General features: G+C 48.1%; 1 protein-coding gene across 2 annotated transcripts in view; it reads right to left on the reverse strand.

Annotated features, from left to right (window-relative positions):
- Positions 1–18,656, reverse strand: part of LOC144772340 (uncharacterized) — a 552,285-nt gene that overhangs the window by 241,836 nt on the left and 291,793 nt on the right. The gene's annotated exons all lie outside the window — the stretch shown is intronic.

The raw sequence follows: 18,656 nt of genomic DNA on the forward strand, positions 1-18,656 counted from the left end.
GTCGGAGTGGGAGTCCCACGGTAAATAAAATAGCAATAACATACTAATAATATGTATATGTAAAACATAACACATGAAATACACATTAGAAAAAAGGCAGTAAATGCCTAGACATAATTCCACATAGGAATACATGAAGAGAGAAAAAACACTTGTAGTCTATTCCTGTCATTATGGTGGTCCAAACTGAAGCCAATCAGGCGCCAGCAGCCCTCTAGAACCTTCTCCTCAGAGCTCAGTACCTCAGATTTTCGTAGCGCAAGAGTGACCATATAGTCAATGAGGAGAAGAGAGCCTCTGAGGGGAGGTGAGCGGGTCGCATGTGAATCTATGGAAGACACCAATACCGGAGAACCACCTGTTTACAGGTAATTAACAATTTTTCTTCCCAGTATTAGGGTGTCTTTCATAGATTCACATGCTTGAATATAGAATAGAAAGCAGTAATAGCCGAAAAGGGCTTCCATAGTCATGATACACATGAACAGACTTATAAGACCAAAATATATATAGTCATGCAAGTCATAACAGTAAAATGGTAAACGATAATGGAGGAGGGAAGACAGAGGCTCACCATATTGAAAAAGATTGCGAAGCACAGCCTGTCCCACTGCAGTATCTGCTTCGTTTTGGCACCCAGGCAGTAGTGTTTCGTAAACGTGTGCCTGCTGGACCACGTGGCTGCTCTGCAGATCTGATGCAGCGGCACACCGGCGAACAGGGCAGTTGAAGACGACATCGCCCTGGTGGAATGGGCCTTCACTAAAGACTGTAGAGGCTTGCCTGCCTTTTGATGGCAGGAAGCAATGGCCGAGGAAACCCAACGAGCAATAGTAGGTTTGGTAACTGGACGCCCTTTGTGGAAGCGTCCATAAGCTATGAACAGTTGACCAGATTTGCGAAAAGGGGCCGTTCTGCTGATGTAGAACTTTAAGCACCTTTTAATGTCCAAGGAGTGTAATCGCTGCTCCGCTGGAGACTGTGGGTTAGCAAAGAAAGTCTTTAAGAAAACAGGTTTGTTGATGTGGAAATCCGAAGGCACCTTAGGCAAGAAGGTGGGATTAGTGCGAAACACTACACAGTCCGGCTGATATTGAAGAAAAGGAGGTTTTATAGTGAAGGCATGAATATCACTTACGTGACGTGATGTCAGCGCAAGGAGAAGAGCAACCTTCCAAGTGAGAAACTTCAAGTCTACCTTGTGTATAGGTTTGAATGGTGCCTTCATTAGTTGTGCTAACACGATGTTAAGGCGCCAAGTAGGAGGAGGGCGCCGAACCGGTGGGAATTTGCGTAACAATCCTTTGAAAAATTGACATATTATCCTGAAAGAATAGAGTGAGGTGGAGCCATCCTGGCGGAAGCAGGAAATTGCCACCAGAAAAACTTTCAAAGTTGAATGTGAAAGTCCGGACTGAGCCAGTGGCAAAAAGAACAGGAGGAGCTGCGCAGGCGTGGAACGAATGGGATGGACACCAGCAGCTGCGCACCAAAGGCAGAATCTCTTCCATTTAAGATTGTAGGTTTTAACAGTTGACGGAGTTCTGGCCTGAGCGAGAATGTCTCTACAGTCTGGCGGGATGGCTAGATGGGCTAATTCAAGGTGCTCAGGTTCCAGGCTGACAAATTCAGAGAGGAGGGGTCCGGATGGCAAATCTGACCCTTGTCCATCGTGAGGAGGTCCACCAGAGGATGAAGGATGGGCTCGCACTGGGATAGAAGAAGCAGCTCCGAGAACCATGCCTGACGAGGCCATCTGGGAGCGATCAGAAGAATGTGGCAAGGCTGTCTCCGCATCTTCCACAAAACTCGAGGCACCAGAGGGATTGGAGGAAAAGCGTAAGCAAACAGATTGCACCAATTCATCAAAAGGGCATTGCCCTGTGACCCTCGATGGGGATGCCAGCTTGCGTAAGATGGGCATTTCCGGTTCTCTGGTGTGGCAAAGAGATCCAGCGGCAGACGACCCAATCGCCGAAAAATCAACTCGAGTGTTGGTTGATGTAACTCCCCCTCGTGGGTCGATGACGCGGACCTGCTGAGGGAATCCGCTAGGATGTTGGAGACACCTGGAAGATGAACTGCGGTGGGAGTGACGTGGTGACTTAGAGCCCAGTACCAGATCGACTGCGCCAGTTGAGACAAGATTGGAGATTTTGTTCCGCCCTGCTTGTTTATATAATGCATGCTGGTTGTGTTGTCCGTCTGAATAAGGACTGACTCCCCTTGGATCAATAGATGGAATGACTTGAGCGCTAGAAAAATGGCAATCAACTCCAGCCTGTTGATGTGCCAGGCTCTCTGAGGCAGAGTCCACTTGCCCTTTATGGACAGGCCTTGAAGGTGTGCCCCCCCATCCTTCCAACGAGTCGTCCGTCAGAGTAAGTTCCGGAGTGATGGAAAGGAACAAAGTCCCTGCCGAAAGATTGGATGGCTGCGCCCACCATTTGAGAGCCGCTCTCATGCGAGCGGTGACACAGACTAGGTCGTTGAAGGAACTGGTGACCCGACGCCACTGTCCATCCAATTCTTCTTGAATGGGGCGTGTCCCTAGTCTGCAATTTGGGATCAGTGCAATGCCATCCCTAGAAATGACTTTAATAGTCGGACTGTTTTGTCCGTAGAAGAGGCACTAATTGAAGAATCATTTGCTGACGCTCGAGACACAAATGCTTTTGCAAGAGTTGTATCCAACTTGGCCCCTAGAAAATTCTTGCAGGGAGCTGGATGTAATTGGGACTTTGCGGTGTTGATGGAAAGTCCGAGGGAGCGAAATACCTCCTGACAAAGGCGTGTGTCCTGAAGCAGCTGCGTGCGAGACTGTGATTTTAGGAGACAGTCGTCTAGGTATGGAAAAATTTGGACACCCTGAAGACGCAGATAAGCTACCACAGGAGCGAACACCTTCGTAAAGACGCAAGGGGCTGAGCGTAGGCCGAAAGGAAGTACTCTGAACTGGAAGTTCCTCCAACCCACGCGGAAACGCAAGTACTTCCGATGTCGCGGAAGAATAGGGACATGGAAGTAGGCGTCCTGGAGGTCGATGGTTCCCATGAAATCTCCCATTGAGAGTAAGCGTAAGATCTCCACCAGCGTTAGCATGCGGAAGGATTGGCACTTGTGATACTTGTTGAGTGCTCGCAAGTCCAATATCGGCCGCCAATCCCCTGTCTTCTTGATCAGGAAAAAACTGAAATAAAATCCCTTCCCCCTTTGAGACTTGGGCACCACTTCGACGGCACCCTTCTGAATCATAGGGTGAACCCCATGGAAGAGTTCCTTGATGTGGGCTGGTGGTGGGCCGGAAGGTGGAGTGAGAGGAGGAAGTTTGATGAACTCTAAAGCATGGCCCTTCTCTACAATGTCCAGAAACCAATGATCTGAAGTGATGGAGGACCATTGAGAACAGAACAGGGAGATTCGACCTCCAACTCTTTCGGGTAAAGGCAAGTCATTGTCTCTTGGGAGCATATCCTCTGTAAGAAGATTTCCCCCTATAGGTCTTAGAAGACTGCTGACGGGAAGACTGTTGCTGGTTATTGGAGTAGCGTTGGTTGCCTTGGTTGTAAAAGCGATATTGATTGCTTCCTACTCTAAAAGTAGAAGAGGTGCCGCGTCCGCGTGCTCCCCGAAAGGGCTGTTTCCGAAATTGTAAGGTTCCTAAAGAGCGAGCAGTGTCAGTGTCAGTGTCAGTGTCTTTTTTGATGGATTGTAATGCCTCATCAACATGTGCTCCAAAAAGTGACTCGCCGTCTTACGGCATATCCAGGATCTTCGTCTGCACCTCTTGGCGAAAGGATGTGGAACGCAACCAACCTTGCCTGCGTAGAACAGCTGCTCCAGCGAGCTGCCGGAAACCAGTACAGGCAATATCAACGGCACAGTCAATCTCCTCCGATGTTCTCTCTCCTTCTTGGAGAAGTTGCAAGGCTTCCGCCTTTGCAGCGTCTGGAACCAAAGCCACAAAAGCAGACATACCTGCCCACATCTGTGGTGGAGGCCATCGTGGAAAACTTGCGGCCTATAGCATCCAGGCGACGACCTTCGCAATCTGGTGGGACAGGAACAGCAGACGCAGGGTTCCGAGAACGACGCTGAGCTGCCTGCGTAACCACCAAATCCAGTTTCGGCTGTCCAATGAGGCACGCTGGAGTGCCAACAGGCTCCTTATATTTCTTTTCCAATCGGGGCATCTGTGCCGGTAGTGAATTTGGGGTCTGCATCAACTTCACCCCTTCAGTCCAGATAAAGTCAATAATGGGAACAGTATGGACTTGTTTGAATGGTTGATTTTTAAAATCATAGAGGAAGCAATCCTCTTCCCTCTGGACTCTTAGTAACTTGAAGCATTGAGCCGCCCTATCCATCAGCTGATGGAAACTCGCAATGTCCACAGGAGGGGAATCTCCTGGCGTTACCGGAGAGGGGGACGGTGTCTGAACTTGATAGTCATCCCACTCCGCCATATCCTCATCATCATCTCGAACCTCACCATCTTCGCGGTCTGGAGGAATGAATATGCTACTTACCAGTATGCATCTGTTCTTGGCATGTAGGGCTGCTGACATTCATATCTATAGCATAGATCGCTGCCTAGTGTTGAGTCCGGATGATTGCACATTGTTGTCCTGGAAGAGTCTTCGAAGTATCATGAGATAGGTGGCTCCTCCCCTGGACTACAGTGCGCATGGGCATCGACTCCATCCTCAGATTGTTTTTAGCCATTGTGGCAAAGATGGAGTGTAACAGTTTAAGTGATGGCCATGCTAAGAGTAAATGCAAGAAAGTCTGCAGCCGCTACAGGCGCCGGGGAGGAGGGCGGGCGATATGAATGTCAGGAGCCCTACATGCCAAGAACAGATGCATACTGGTAAGTAGCATATTCAGTTCGAGGCATGTGGGCAGCTGAATTCATATCTATAGCATAGGATACATAGCAGTCCCTTCATTAACGGCGGCCGCCTGTGCCAGCTGCAGAAGTTTGGAAAAGTGTTTTAAGAACAGCCAGTCCTACAGCTGCTTGCTGTTTTGAGTGCACATCTACACAGTAATGTTTAGTAAATGTATGTGGTGTAGACCATGTGGCTGCTCTACAAATATCTTCCAAAGGAATATTACCCAGTAACGCCATGGAGGCCCCCAAACTTGCGGGTGGAGTGGGCTCTGGGGGGGACCGTTAAAGTGCGCTTAGCCTTGTGGTAGCAAATCTGAATACACTTAACGATCCACCTGGCTATCCCTGCTTTGGAAATGGGGTTGCCTTTGTGCTGGGCTGAAAAGGCAACAAAGAGCTGTTGTGTTTTTCTAAAGTCCTTGGTCCTATTAATGTAGTACATCAACGCTCGTTTGACATCAAGAGTGTGGAGCATTCTTTCAGCTACTGTCTCAGGGTTTTGAAAGAATGCGGGCAGTTCAATGGTCTGATTGACATGAAACTGCGAAACCACTTTAGGAAGAAATTTAGGGTTAGTGCGCAGCACCACCCTGTTGGAGTGAATTTGAATGAATGGCTCTTGTACAGTGAGCGCCTGTAGCTCACTAACACGCCGTAGAGACGTGATGGCAATGAGAAAAGCCACTTTCCATGTTAAGAACTGAATCTCACATGAATGCAGAGGCTCAAAAGGTGGGCCCATCAACCTGGTGAGGACCACATTGAGGTTCCATACAGGAGCTGGCGGGGTCCTGGGAGGGATGACCCGTTTCAGCCCTTCTAGGAAGGCTTTAATGGCAGGCACCCTAAAAACAGAGAGATGCTGCCTGTTTTGGAGATAAGCCACTATGGCGGATAAGTGTATCCGAATGGAAGCATATGCTAGATTGCATTTGTAAAGATGTAACAAATAACAGATGATGTTAGGAATGCATGCATCTAGCGGGTTGATGTGATGTTCTGTACAGTAAATGACAAAACGCTTCCATTTTGCTGCATAGCAGGCCCTAGTGGTGGGCTTTCTTGCCTCCCGGATGATTTCCATGCATTCAGGAGGCAAATTAAGGTAGCCAAACTCTAAGACCTCAGGAGCCAGATCGCCAGATTGAGCTGTTGCGGATCTGGATGCTGAATGTCGCCATGGTTCTGCATCAAGAGCCTGGGTGTGAGGTGCAGCCTTTGATGCGGTACCACGGAGAGTTCTAGAAACGTGGCGTACCATGGTTGGCGTGCCCACGTTGGAGCAACCAGGATGAGTGTCATAGAGTGTTGCTTTAGCTTTCGTGCCACCAGCGGTATGAGAGGTGCTGGGGGAAAAGCGTACGCAAATCTGCCTGACCAGTTCATCCATATCGCATTGCCCTGCGACTGTGGGTGCGGGAACCTGGCGGCAAAGCTTTGGCATTTTGCGTTTTCCCTTGTGGCAAACAGGTCTATCTCTGGATGACCCCACTGCTGGAAGTACGGGCGGAGTACTGATGGATGTAACTCCCACTCGTGCATCTGGTGGCTGTACCTGCTGAGCAGATCCGCCATCTGATTGTCCTTGCCCGGGAGGTGTTCCGCCATGAGGAAGATGTTCCTCTGAATGGCCCACTTCCACATGCTCTGAGCCAGATGAGACAACTGTGGAGAGTGTGTACCTCCCTGCTTTTGGATGTAGTACATGGCCGTCATGTTGTCCGTCCGGACCAACACAACCTTGTTGCACAGATGTACTTTGAAGGACTTTAGTGCAAGGAAGATCGCCATCAGTTCTAGATAGTTGATGTGCATCTTCTTTTAATGCGTCGTCCATAGTCCCTGCACCGTGTAGTGGAGTACATGAGCTCCCCATCCCTGAAGAGATGCGTCCGTCGTCAGGACAATCTGTGGCACAGGCTCTTGGAACGGTCGGCCCTTGCAAAGGTTGTGTGGATTCCACCAATGCAGAGAGTTGTATGCCCGACCGGTCACCAACACTAGGTCTTTCAACTGTCCTTGAGCCTGAGTCCACTGATGTGCCAAGCATTCTTGGAGCGGACGCATATGCAGCCTCGCGTATCAACTCATGCCTATCAACTGCATGAACACTCTTGCTGGAAGTGAGTGCTGCAGTCTGAACTTTTGGATTAGCGACTGGATGTTGTCGACCCTCACTGAATTTGGCTGAGCCGTGGCCGCCAGAGTATCTATCGTCGCGCCCAGACACTGCCGCACATGGGCTGGCTGAAGGTGCGACTTCGGATAGTTCAGTGAGAAGCCCAGACCGTGAAGAAGGTGAATGGTGTGGGAAATGTCGGCGGCGCACTGCTGGGCTGACTTTGCCTGAACCAGCCAGTCGTCCAGATAAGGGTAGACATGGACGTTCTGTCTCCTGAGGTGCGCAGCCACTGTCGCCAGACATTTTGTGAACACTCTGGGGGCTGTGGTCACACCGAAAGGAAGGACCTTGAATTGATAATGCCGATTCTGAATGGTGAATCTGAGGTATTTCCTGTGTGATGGATGGAGTGGAATGTGAAAGTAAGCATCCTTGAGATCCAAGGTTGCGAGGAAGTCTCCCTGATTGAGCAACGGAAGAACCTGCTGCAGTGTTAGCATGTGGAAGTGTTCTGAGAGAATATACTGGTTTAGGGGCCTGAGGTCCAGAATAGGTCTGAGGGACCCGTCCTTCTTTGGGATTAAGAAGTACAGAGAATACACCCCTGAGCCTTCTTCCTCCACCGGCACAAGCTCTATTGTGCCTTTTTGCAGCATGACAAGAACCTCCTGCTGCAATAAGTGCAAATGCTCTGCGGACATAGGACGGTGCTTTGGTGGTATGTTGGGTGGAGTGGACGTTCGCTCCAAACAATAGCCAAACTGGATAAGTTTCCTGACCCACCTGTCTGTGGTGATGGATTTCCAGACTGGCAGGAACAGCTGGAGTCTCCCCCCGACAGGTGTTGGATGGTCGGGGGGCAGTGACAGGGAGTCACTGTTTGTTGGTGGCGGAGGAACGGGAGTTGTTGTTGCCCCTGCCTCTGCCCTTGGCGCTGTTGCCCCGGTATCCTCCTCTATTCTGCTTGGGGTAAGAGGATTGCGCCCCACCTTTATTGGATTGTGTTTGTTGGGACATCTGGCCTCTGGAAACACCTCTATTGCCTGAGCGACGAAAAGTGCTCCCCCGAAACTGTTGGGACTGGAGGGCCCCCATGGACTTGGCAGTCTCGGTATCCTTCTTTATTTTTTCCAGGGTGGTATCCACCTCTGGAACAAATAATCTGTCAGGGTTTACCGGCTGGTTAAGGATGGTAGTTTGTATTTCCGGCTTAAAACCGGAGATCCTAAGCCATGCTTGACGTCTTAGCATCACACTGGTATTAATTGCCCTGGCTGCAGTGTCCGCAACATCAAGTGCACACTCAATGGAAGCGTTAGAGATGAGCTTGCCTTCCTGGATAAGCATCTCTCCTGCCTCTTTATATTGGTCTGGTAGATGCTGCTACAGGGTGTAGGAGAGTAGGGTCTGCAATCCTATGATCACCCAGATTTTTGCTTTTTGCTGCACTGGTTTACGACTTTCCCTGGCTGTGGGCCTGCTAATCAGACCCACAGCCTAGCTGTTCTCTCTATCCAAATTGTACTCAGGTACTGAATTGGCACTGGGCCCTCTCAAAGTCCCTGTACCCAGGGCTGAGGTGCACCCAGAAGTCTCCCAGGGGCTGAAGCATGTATTGTGCCACCCCTGGACTGACTAACTAAACTGACACAACTGGCTGCACGACAGCTGGGGCAAGGTGGTGTACTCACCCTTGGCTTTGGATATAGTATACCTATATCTAACCCTAAAATGGACACACAGATCTCCTATCAGTCACTCCTATGGCAGGCCTTAACAATCCTGAAGGCAGAGTGCTTGGAATCGTGTGAGATGGTGCTCTGGCATGAGCTGAGCCTGTCTGCGGCTTTCGGGATCTATCCCTTAGCCGTTTCCATGATATCGCATACCATATACTCTTAAGTGCATTATAATCCTCGCGGTTATATGCCAACTCTGGTATCGCTTTATCAAAACATGTCGAGTAAGGTGTTATACGAATTGGAATACTAACCCCTCGCCAATTCTGGCGACGGGGTTAGCATTCCACCCTTCTAGAGGGACACGGCATGTATGTAACCCCTAACCCCGGTTAAAGTCAGACAGAGCCTTAGCATCCACAAAATGGATGCTGCCACCGAGACACAAGTCTGCCCTCCTGCTGCTGGGAGTCCTCCCAGAGCAGGAGATAAGGACAAAGGGTTTCCTGCCAGGGGCGGTGCCAGCACCGTCCCAGACAGGATTTTGTGTATTGTAGGTAGGCAGGGCTTCAGAGGAAGGTGACTGCACGTGGCACCCCGGTGCTCACTGTGCATAGGCTGGCTTGAACCAGTTCCAGGGACACTCCAGACCCTGTGCATCAATAAGGGTTGTTTGGACTGATATATAGTGATCACTAGAATAGTGAGCACTGCACATCAGGCCAACTTCTCACACAGGGTCTCTAGTGTGTCGTAGTGTGCCCTGTCGTATCTAGCCAAGAGTGCCTGCGTGTTAGAGATACGCCAGATATTGGCCGCCTGAGCTGCTACTCTCTTTCCTGATGCCTCCAGTACTTTAGATTCTTTGTCTGGGGGAGGAGCTTCACCAGTGGTCTGTGAATTCGCCCTTTTGCGGGCATTAGAAACTACCAGAGAGTCCAATGGCAACTGGCCCTTGATGTAGGTAGGATCGCCAGGTGCCGGTCTGTATATTTTCTCAATTCTAGGGTTCACTACCCTTGACCGTGTGGGTTCCTTAAAAATGTCCGCAGCATGCTTAAGGACCCCCTTCAGCATTGGAAGAGTCTTTACAGTCTTTTCAGCAGTTGAGAAAGTGTCAAAGAGGAAGTCCACCTCAACTGGGTCAGCATGCATTTCAACGTCGTGGTTTCTAGCTGCCCTTTCAATTAAGGCATTAAATGCCGCAGAATCCTCAGTGGGGGAGGTCTTGACGTTGTACACCTGAGGGTAATGGGCGGTGTGCTGATCCCCTTGGTCACCTGCTACAACCCATGAGTTCTGTTCATCAGGCTCTGTGTTGGTAGGAAAATTGTATTCCTCGTCTTCATCCCCGGCATCCTCTCCATCAGAATAAGTGGGTGAGGGTGTTGCAATTCTTGGAGTCTGAGGCACTATCGGTTCGACCAAGACCGGTGATTCCGAAGCAGGCCTTTTGCGCTTTAGAGGAATTGTGTACGACTCCAAAGGCTTCGATGCTGTGATTTTTCTTTTGTAAAGCGTAAGCTTTCCGGTGTCGGCATCGATGAAATGCTCCGACTGCTCCTCTAGTAAGGGCGGACGATGCTTCAAGCTCCCAGCCGTGTGAGTCGGCTTCGACACCACAGAGTCCTTGGGCACCGATCGTGGTGCAAAGGCCTTCGGCGGCAACGTGAAGAGGATTGGCGTTGGAACAGATTGCTTCGGGGTGGAAGGCGTCTTCGGTCCCGCCGTAGAAGCCTTGTCCCTAATCCGTTTGAGGGAGTCCGAGACCTGCTTCATAAAGGAAGCGGATGGTTTCGTCGACCAGACAGCCAACCTCGGTCCACCAACATGGGTAGACTCGAGCGTCGATGACCTTGGCCTTTCCGTCCGAGGCGTAGGAGCATCCTCCTTAGGGGCGCTACGATCTCTGTCCGTGGCAGCAGACGTCGACGCCGACTGTTTCGGATCGGCGGTCTGTACTACTGGCTTCGGGGCCCCAGTTTTCAGCTCGACGCCCTTGCTTGTCTTCGGCTCGACGCCCTTTTTGGACTTCGGCTCGACGCCCTTGACCAGTTTTGGCACGCCGCCTTTGCCCGTTTTGACCGGGTCGATGGCTTTCTTCGGCTTTGATTGCCCCGACACCTCGGAAGACGACGGTGTCGAAGGGGGAGCAGACGTCTTCGGTTTTGATGGCGCCTCAACCGCTTTTGTTTTTGTCGACACCGATGGTTTCACTTTCGTTTTCGACAATGGCGGCTCCGCCGAAGTGTCCGTAGCCGGGCCGGAAGGCGGGGCCGTGGATGCTGGTATAAGGTCTTGGGTAAGGCCGTGTGGCGATCCCTCGACCTGAGCCTTTGAAATTGTTCGAACGGGGCATAGCTCTTCCTCTGAGCTATCTTCCATGGCCCCATAGGCCTCATTGTCGTCTCCTACCTCGTCGACGACTTAGTCTTCGTCTTGGCCTTCGACATCCGCTTCGTAGTCGTATTCGATGGCCACCGTTGGGGGTGAAATCTGCAACTGAACCTCTTGTTCGTCTGCTTCTTTGTCGTCGAAAATGTCCACTGGTGCCGGGGCCGTGCGCCCCGAATCGTCTTCTGCGAACGAAACCTGGAACAAGCCATACAGTTGGCTTCGTCGTGGTCCGGTGACAGGCACTTGTTGCACACCGGGTGGACGTCAATGTGGGGATACTTAGATCCACACACGGGACAGTTCTTGAACGGACTCCGTTCCATGCCGTCGAAAGTCTTGCTGCGTCGACTGGGCCTCGATCACCGAAGAGTCACACGACTCCTTGGATATCCGACTCGAACTGAGTTGGAACAGAACCGGGCACCGAACGCAAACAATACCGACGGTTCGAAAAAGGCCGTCGGGCCTCGAAAAAGTTTATGTTGATTCCGAACTGGAGATAACGAAATTACATCCGAACCCAATGGCGGAAAAAAACAATCTGAGGATGGAGTCGATGCCCATGCGCACTGTAGTCCAGGGGAGGAGCCACCTATCTCGTGATACTTCGAAGACTCCTCCAGGACAACAATGTGCAATCATCCGGACCCAACACTAGGCGGCGATCTATGCTATAGATATGAATTCAGCAGCCCATATGCCTCGAACTTTCATCTTCGTCATCGGCATACACAGTCATGTGTATGCGAACTGACGTTTGTATTTGAGGAGCAGAAGTTGGAAGAGGCGACAGAGGAGCCAAAGCAGGTACTGCAACAGGCGTCCGAACAGAATGAACCGCAGGCACCTATGGAGATGGCGGGAAACGCCTGTTATAGTCGTCCAACATATGCTGGAGATTAGAGATGAGCGACAAAGGCACAGTCGCAGTAGGAACTTGAACAGGCGTTTCCTCCTGTTGGAAATATTGGTCCTCATCATCATTACTATAATCCAGGCACTTGGTGACCAAATCAGAAGAACTACGTGCCACTCTAAAAGACTCGTGTACATCTTCCTCCGAGCCCTGCTCCGAGTCCGTGGCAAACAAGGGCGAGGGAGGCTGTGGATCACTGGTGATAGAAATCTGGTCAATAGGCACTTTGAGGCGCTCGTGAAGTGGGTCGACAGTGGCAGACCCAGTGGACGACAGTGGCAGCAAAGGCAGAGAGGCAAACACGGAAGAAGTCGTCGATGGAGCGGACGACGATGGAGTTGATGGAACCACACTGGAAGAATCAGTCGTCGACGGTACCGTCATCGACGGCAATGGCGCCGTCGACGGAGCTTTTGTCGACAGAGTCGACGACGAAGATGATTTCTTCTTCGTTGACGGAGCGGTCGTCGACGGGGTACTCGTCGACGAGGCCGTCAATGAAGCTGGTTTCTTAACACTCTTCGTCGACGATGATTTGGTCATAGACGGTGGAGTTTTCTTCGACAACTAAGAAATCGGAATGACAGACGGCACAGTCTTGAAACTGAGGGTTACCGTCGTCGAAACAGTCGTCAACGATCCTGAAGCAGACATCATCACTGTCGCCGTCGACGAGCCGGAGACAGCAGATCTCGTCGTTGGGATGACCGACGACGCTCCTGTCGACGATGAAACATGTTTTTTCACAGAAACATGAGTGGAAGATGCAGCAGACGCCTGAGAGCCAGGTCTCGTGGGCGTGGAAGTAGTAGGTAGAGGTGAAGACACCGCAGGGGCCATAGAGAGAGACATCTTCTTCTTAATGAATGGAGAGGGCAACTCCTGCACACTACTACGTTTAGAAGCTGCTTGGGAACGACCAGAAATGAGACTTTTGGCATCAGAAAGTGCATTATCCTTGTCCTTAAGTCTCTGAAGTAGGAGTCGGCCTTCCCTGTCCTTTAGAGTCTTTGTAGAAAAAGTTCTACAGAACTTACATTTACCCACATCATGGTCGGGGTAAAGACAGTAAATACACTTACTGTGTGGATCTTCTGAATAAAGGCGTAGCTTTCCACAAGAAGAGCAAGGTCTAAAAAGAGACTTCTTACTTGAAGACCTGCTGAAAACACAGGAAAAACCTGAAGAAGTAGAGAAAACTGAGCAGAGCTCAGGCAAACTTCCTTACACACGACGTGCAGTAGAAAATCTGAGGTACTGAGCTCTGAGGAGAAGGTTCTGGAGGGCTGCTGGTGCCTGATTGGCTACAGTTTGGACCAACATAATGGCAGGAATAGACTACAAGTGTTTTTTCTCTCTTCATGTATTCCTATGTGGAATTATGTCTATATTTACTGCCTTTTTTCTAATGTGTATTTCATGTGTTATGTTTTACTTATACATATTATTAGTATGTTATTGCTATTTTATTTACCGTGGGACTCCCACTCCGACGACGGGGAATATTCAAGCATGTGAATCTATGAAAGACACCCTAATAGTGGAGAACATCCCGTTTTATAGTCACCGCAGGTGATCCATATCCAGGACAGGTGGAAAGTCATATTATTAGCTCTACTAATGTCCTGGACTGTGCTTGTCCTGGGTGAGTAGACATTAAGCTCTTAGTGTTCCTACAAGTTGGGGAGGAGCTCCTTGTCCTCTTCTGTCTCAACTTACAAGAGTAGCCATCTTGCCCCATCTTCAGCCCTTTTCATGTGATCTACCTTAAGGGGTTAACAGCTAAAAACAGAATCAAAAAACGAAAAAAAAGAAAACACATGAAGTGGATAGGATGTGGCCGAACGGGCTAGGGTGGCCGATCTCAAATCTGGGGAACCAGGTTTAGTCTCGGCAGTGACGCTCAACATCCTGGGATTCTGAGCAGATCACTTAGGGAGTCATTAGGATGATGGGCGGAGAAAGTCCGCCCACCATCCTATTGGATAACGGGACGCCCGACATAAGGGCGGTGTCCCGTGGGGGGGGAATTAAGCACCGCCCGCCACAATGCTAAAAATGCATGATGTGCATGCACAACGTGGCAGGCACCGCGCGGTGCCTGCCATGTTGTGCATGCACATGTAGGGGGGTACCGTAGGTACCCCCCATGTGCCTTACCCACTTCCCCCCCCCCCCCCCCTCATCCTGGGGGCCCGCAACGGGCCCCCGAACTAGAAGACCGCATGCCTTTCCATGGCGGCATTGCCGTCACAGAAAGGCATCTTCTAAAGTCCATCCTGATATGGCCCGCATGGCGGTGGCGATCCGCCCGACATCCTAATGGGCCCCTTAATCTCCCCGTACCTAACGGAAATGAAAGTGTCCTTGGGCAATATATCTGGTGCTCATGTAAAGCGCCCTGATACCTTCGAGGCAAGATTGCGCTATATTAAAAAAAAAACTCCGAAAGTACTGCTGACGTAATCAGCCTTTGAAAACAGTAAAAATCTCAGACCATTTGTTATGAAAAGCTCCATAAGAACAATAGTTACTTACCTGTAATCTGTGGTTCTCCAGTATTGGTCTCTTTCATAGATTCGCATTCCTGAATCATTCCCAGTCGTCGTCGGTACATAAAGCAATAATATGCACATAATAATAAAAAATCTTAGTAACATAAAAACAGGAAGTAAAATAGCCATAAGCTACAAGTAGAACATTTCCACATCTATGACTGTCCAAATCATTTTATATGGTCAAAACTGCAGGCAATCAGGCGACAGCACCCACCAGAAAGTTCTCCTCAGAGACTCAGGCTCTCAGATTTTCTCGCACAAGAGTGTAACCAAGAGATAAGAGCATAAATCATGTGAATCTATGAAAGACACCAATACAGGAGAACCACAGATTACAGGTAAGTAACTATTGTTCTTCTCCAGTATTGGGGTGTCTTTCATAGATTCACATGCCTGAATCAGAGTAGATAGCAGTACAGCAACATAATGCTGGTGAGACGCTATTTGTAACATAATATATACACACACACACATCATGCATTATGCAGAGCAATGTTACTACATAGAATAAGCATGTCAATAAGCGTCTGAGAAACAGCATAGTGGAGGAGGGAAGAACAGAGGCTCACCTTATTTAAAAAGATTGAACCTCTTGTCCCACTGACGTATCTGCATCACTTTAAGCCTCCAAACAGTAGAGTTTGGTAAACGTGTGTCTGCTGGACCAAGTGGCCGCTCTGCAGATTTGATTAAGAAGCACCACGGCAAAGAGAGCGGTAGAGGAGGAGATTGATCTCCTAGAATGCGCTCATGGAGTGGTCTGCAAAGGTCTTCTTGCTTGCTGATGACAAAGGCAAATCGCAGCAGAAATTCAACGAGCTATGATCTGCTTGGATACTGAATGTCCTGGACGTATCCTCCCGTAGGCCACAAGCAGCTGGTCCGATTACGGATTGTTGCAGTCCGTTGTAAACAGAACGTGAGAAATCTTCTGATGTCAAGGGAAAGGAAGGTTCGTTCCTCAGGCGTTTGAGGATTTGGAAAAAAAGTCTTTAAAATTATTGGCTCATTGAGATGGAAGTCCGCAGGTACTTTTGGCATGAAACTGGGATTAGTGTGTAGCACTACTGATTGATTTATTGATTGATTTATTTATTGTTCAGTCAATTAAAACCATAACAATATTACAAACACATTTATTTAAAGGAGCAACATCTCATAAAAGTTACATATCTCTAAAACATCTTAAAATGTATGTAATTACAAAATAAACTTCATGTTTTATCATTGTTCATGTTCAGCATTCAGTGCTAGTTCGTGAGTACGTAAAAATTTAATCACTTTATGATAGCTGTTCTGCACGACTTTATGCCTCTATCCAGAAATGCTCGCCGTATTATTGTGGTTCGTGCTGGTTGCATTATCTTGCAATGACATACAAGATGAATCAGATCTTCCTTTTTATAGTCACAATGCCGGCAACTTTCATTTTTTTAATGTTTCCAATGAGGGGCTTCCGCAAGAGTGGGGAACTGTCCAAACCCTAATATTATTAAGTTCCTCTTTACATAAATAGAGTAAGTGGAATCCAATTAGGCCGCTTGGTTCAGTGTTTTAGAAGTGTCGATCACTGACCATGAATGACTTGTTGAAAAAAGGTCTTTATCAACGAGTAGTGAGTGAAACTTTGCAGCCTCGGCTAGTGTTAATTTGAATGTTTGGTAGGACATTTGTTTATTCCACAACTCACTTGTGCAGGTAGCCTTTAATGCATATTCAAAAAATGTGTATGCTGGCGAATGTTTATCTTGTTCCATTTCCTGGAGCCCGAACTCCAGGCGCACCTGCGCTGGTGAAGCAGTTTACGGGAGTTGAAGAACCTTTTTATAAATGTGTGCCATTAGTTTGTTTAGGGTTTCTGAGTCCTTACCGTGCATTGCAGCACTGGCGTAGGTTAGTGTTGGCAGTCCTTTGTCTGCAATTATCGTAAATCATGGTTTCAAAGACGGTCCCTCCAGTTTCTTTGCAAGCATTTTAAGGGTGAATATTAGTGCTCCTGCTCGCTGTGCCATATTTCTTCTGATCACAGAACAATAATTTATGGTTGATATAGAATCCCAAATAATCATAGTACGATACTTTCTCCAGTAGATTGCCCATTATTCTAATATGTTGAGTCCAGGCTGTTCGATTTGTGATAAGCATTGATTTCGTTTTTGAAAAATTAAATTCCAACTTATTTACCAACAGAAATTCAGAGAGTTCGTTGAGTAGTCTTGTCAAGCCTACCCTGGTCAAGCTTAAAAGAACAACATCATCTGCATAGGCAAGGTGTGATAATTGTAGTTTTCCCAGCTTCGGTGAGTGTGAGTTGATTTCATCTAGCTGACTTGAAAGTCAGCTGAGAAGAATAAATTAAAAAGGTGCGGGGCCAGTACGCACCCCTGCTTCAGACCCATGTTGGTATACACTTTTCTAGATATTCTAGCTCCATTCCCAAGGTTCATGCGTACCCAGGTATCTGTGTAAAACAGTAGTAGACCCTTCAATATTCTATCTGGTATACCCCACGATTTCAATTTAGACCACATGAGTTTCCGATCTACGCTATCAAAGGCAGCTTTTAAGTCTATGCAACACAGATGAAGAACTTATTTTCTATTATTGCATCTTTCAGCAATCATTGAAATTGACTGAATATTTGTAATAGTTCCAATACCCTTCCTAAAGCTGGTTTGATTTTTTGGTATTAGGTTACGTTCTCTAGACCAATCGGCTAGGTCTTTAAGGATTAATGTAGCAAAATATTTGGCTTCGACATCCTGTAAGGCAATTAGCCTATAATTTTTGGGATTTTATCTGTCTAAGTGTACAAAATTATGCCCCAATGAGTATATATCCACATTTATTTAACCAACAAATGTTTACTTATGTTTGAATGTTCAATGTGTTTTAACCATTTACAGCACAATACAGTCATCTGAACGCAATTGCAACGTAGAACAGTCGAACCAGCTTTACTGGTGCAGTTCGATAAGCTTCATTAGGAAATCTTTTTTGGACCTCATCTATGTATCAATCTGCACAGCTATTAACACAGCATTTATGATTCACCGTATTGAGGATTATCCAAAGGAAAAACAATTTTCTGTATTTTTCCATATTTAAAAAAGAAATACATAAAGAAAAATAGATTATTTTCTGCCTGTATTTATCTGTAAAAATCTGTAAAAAGGGCAAACTGGGAGCCTTAGTTATGACCTTACGTCACCAGACTGACTGGACCAGTATCTTCTTCCCCCACTTTATATTTACTTATTTTGTATTGGCGACTAACAAGACCTAGCTAATAGTCCATTTAAAATGTGGCCTTGACATTTATCTTGGGTCAAATGACTTCACTGTTGCCAGACGTACTCGTAACGACGAGCACCTTTGAGTGTTTCCTGCCGCGCTCGTAACCGCCCGTTAGCGAAAGAAGCAAGAGAAACGCAGAGGAAGGCACTGTTTATTGCTAAAAATACCACTGCTTGTCCTTAGCTTTGGGCTTATCATTGGGAACGTTAATCTAGAATGCTGGGCAGGGCGGTAACTGTGTCGGCTTCTGTGCGGGGGTGGGGGAGGGTCTGTGAGGTGGAGCAGGCAAGCAGCAGTGCTTATAGCTGCAGAAAAGCCCAAAAGGACTGGATTGCCAACTAACTGGGACATAATTAGTAGCTGAGAAGGCTGGTGAACAGGAAATCCGAGTTGTGGCGGCAACAATAGAGGGAATTAACACAATGGCACAGCAGAGGTAAGTGAACGTGTTTTTTAAAGTAACCTACTGAGTAGAGTAAGGCAAAGTAATCAAAGTAAGTATTGAAAAGTGCACTGGGATGAGTGCATGAGAAAGGTGTAGTACCTCAGTGGGGATGGCTCCTGGTAGAACCAAAACTCGGAATGGGCACTCTACGAGTAATGACCCACAGATGAGGGCAAGGCAGTTTTACGAGAAAGAGTAAAGAACACGCCAGATCAACTACAGGACACTCCATGAAGGCCACCAGCAAGACTAGAAGGGAGGAGTGTCGGTCACTAAATCCATTAAGGAGTTCGTAGGTGAACATTTTAAAAGGAAAGATCTACTGCAAAACAATGGCACAAGTGACAA

This window comes from Lissotriton helveticus, chromosome 8, assembly GCF_964261635.1.
Source record: "Lissotriton helveticus chromosome 8, aLisHel1.1, whole genome shotgun sequence".
In the NCBI taxonomy this organism is placed as follows: domain Eukaryota; kingdom Metazoa; phylum Chordata; class Amphibia; order Caudata; family Salamandridae; genus Lissotriton; species Lissotriton helveticus.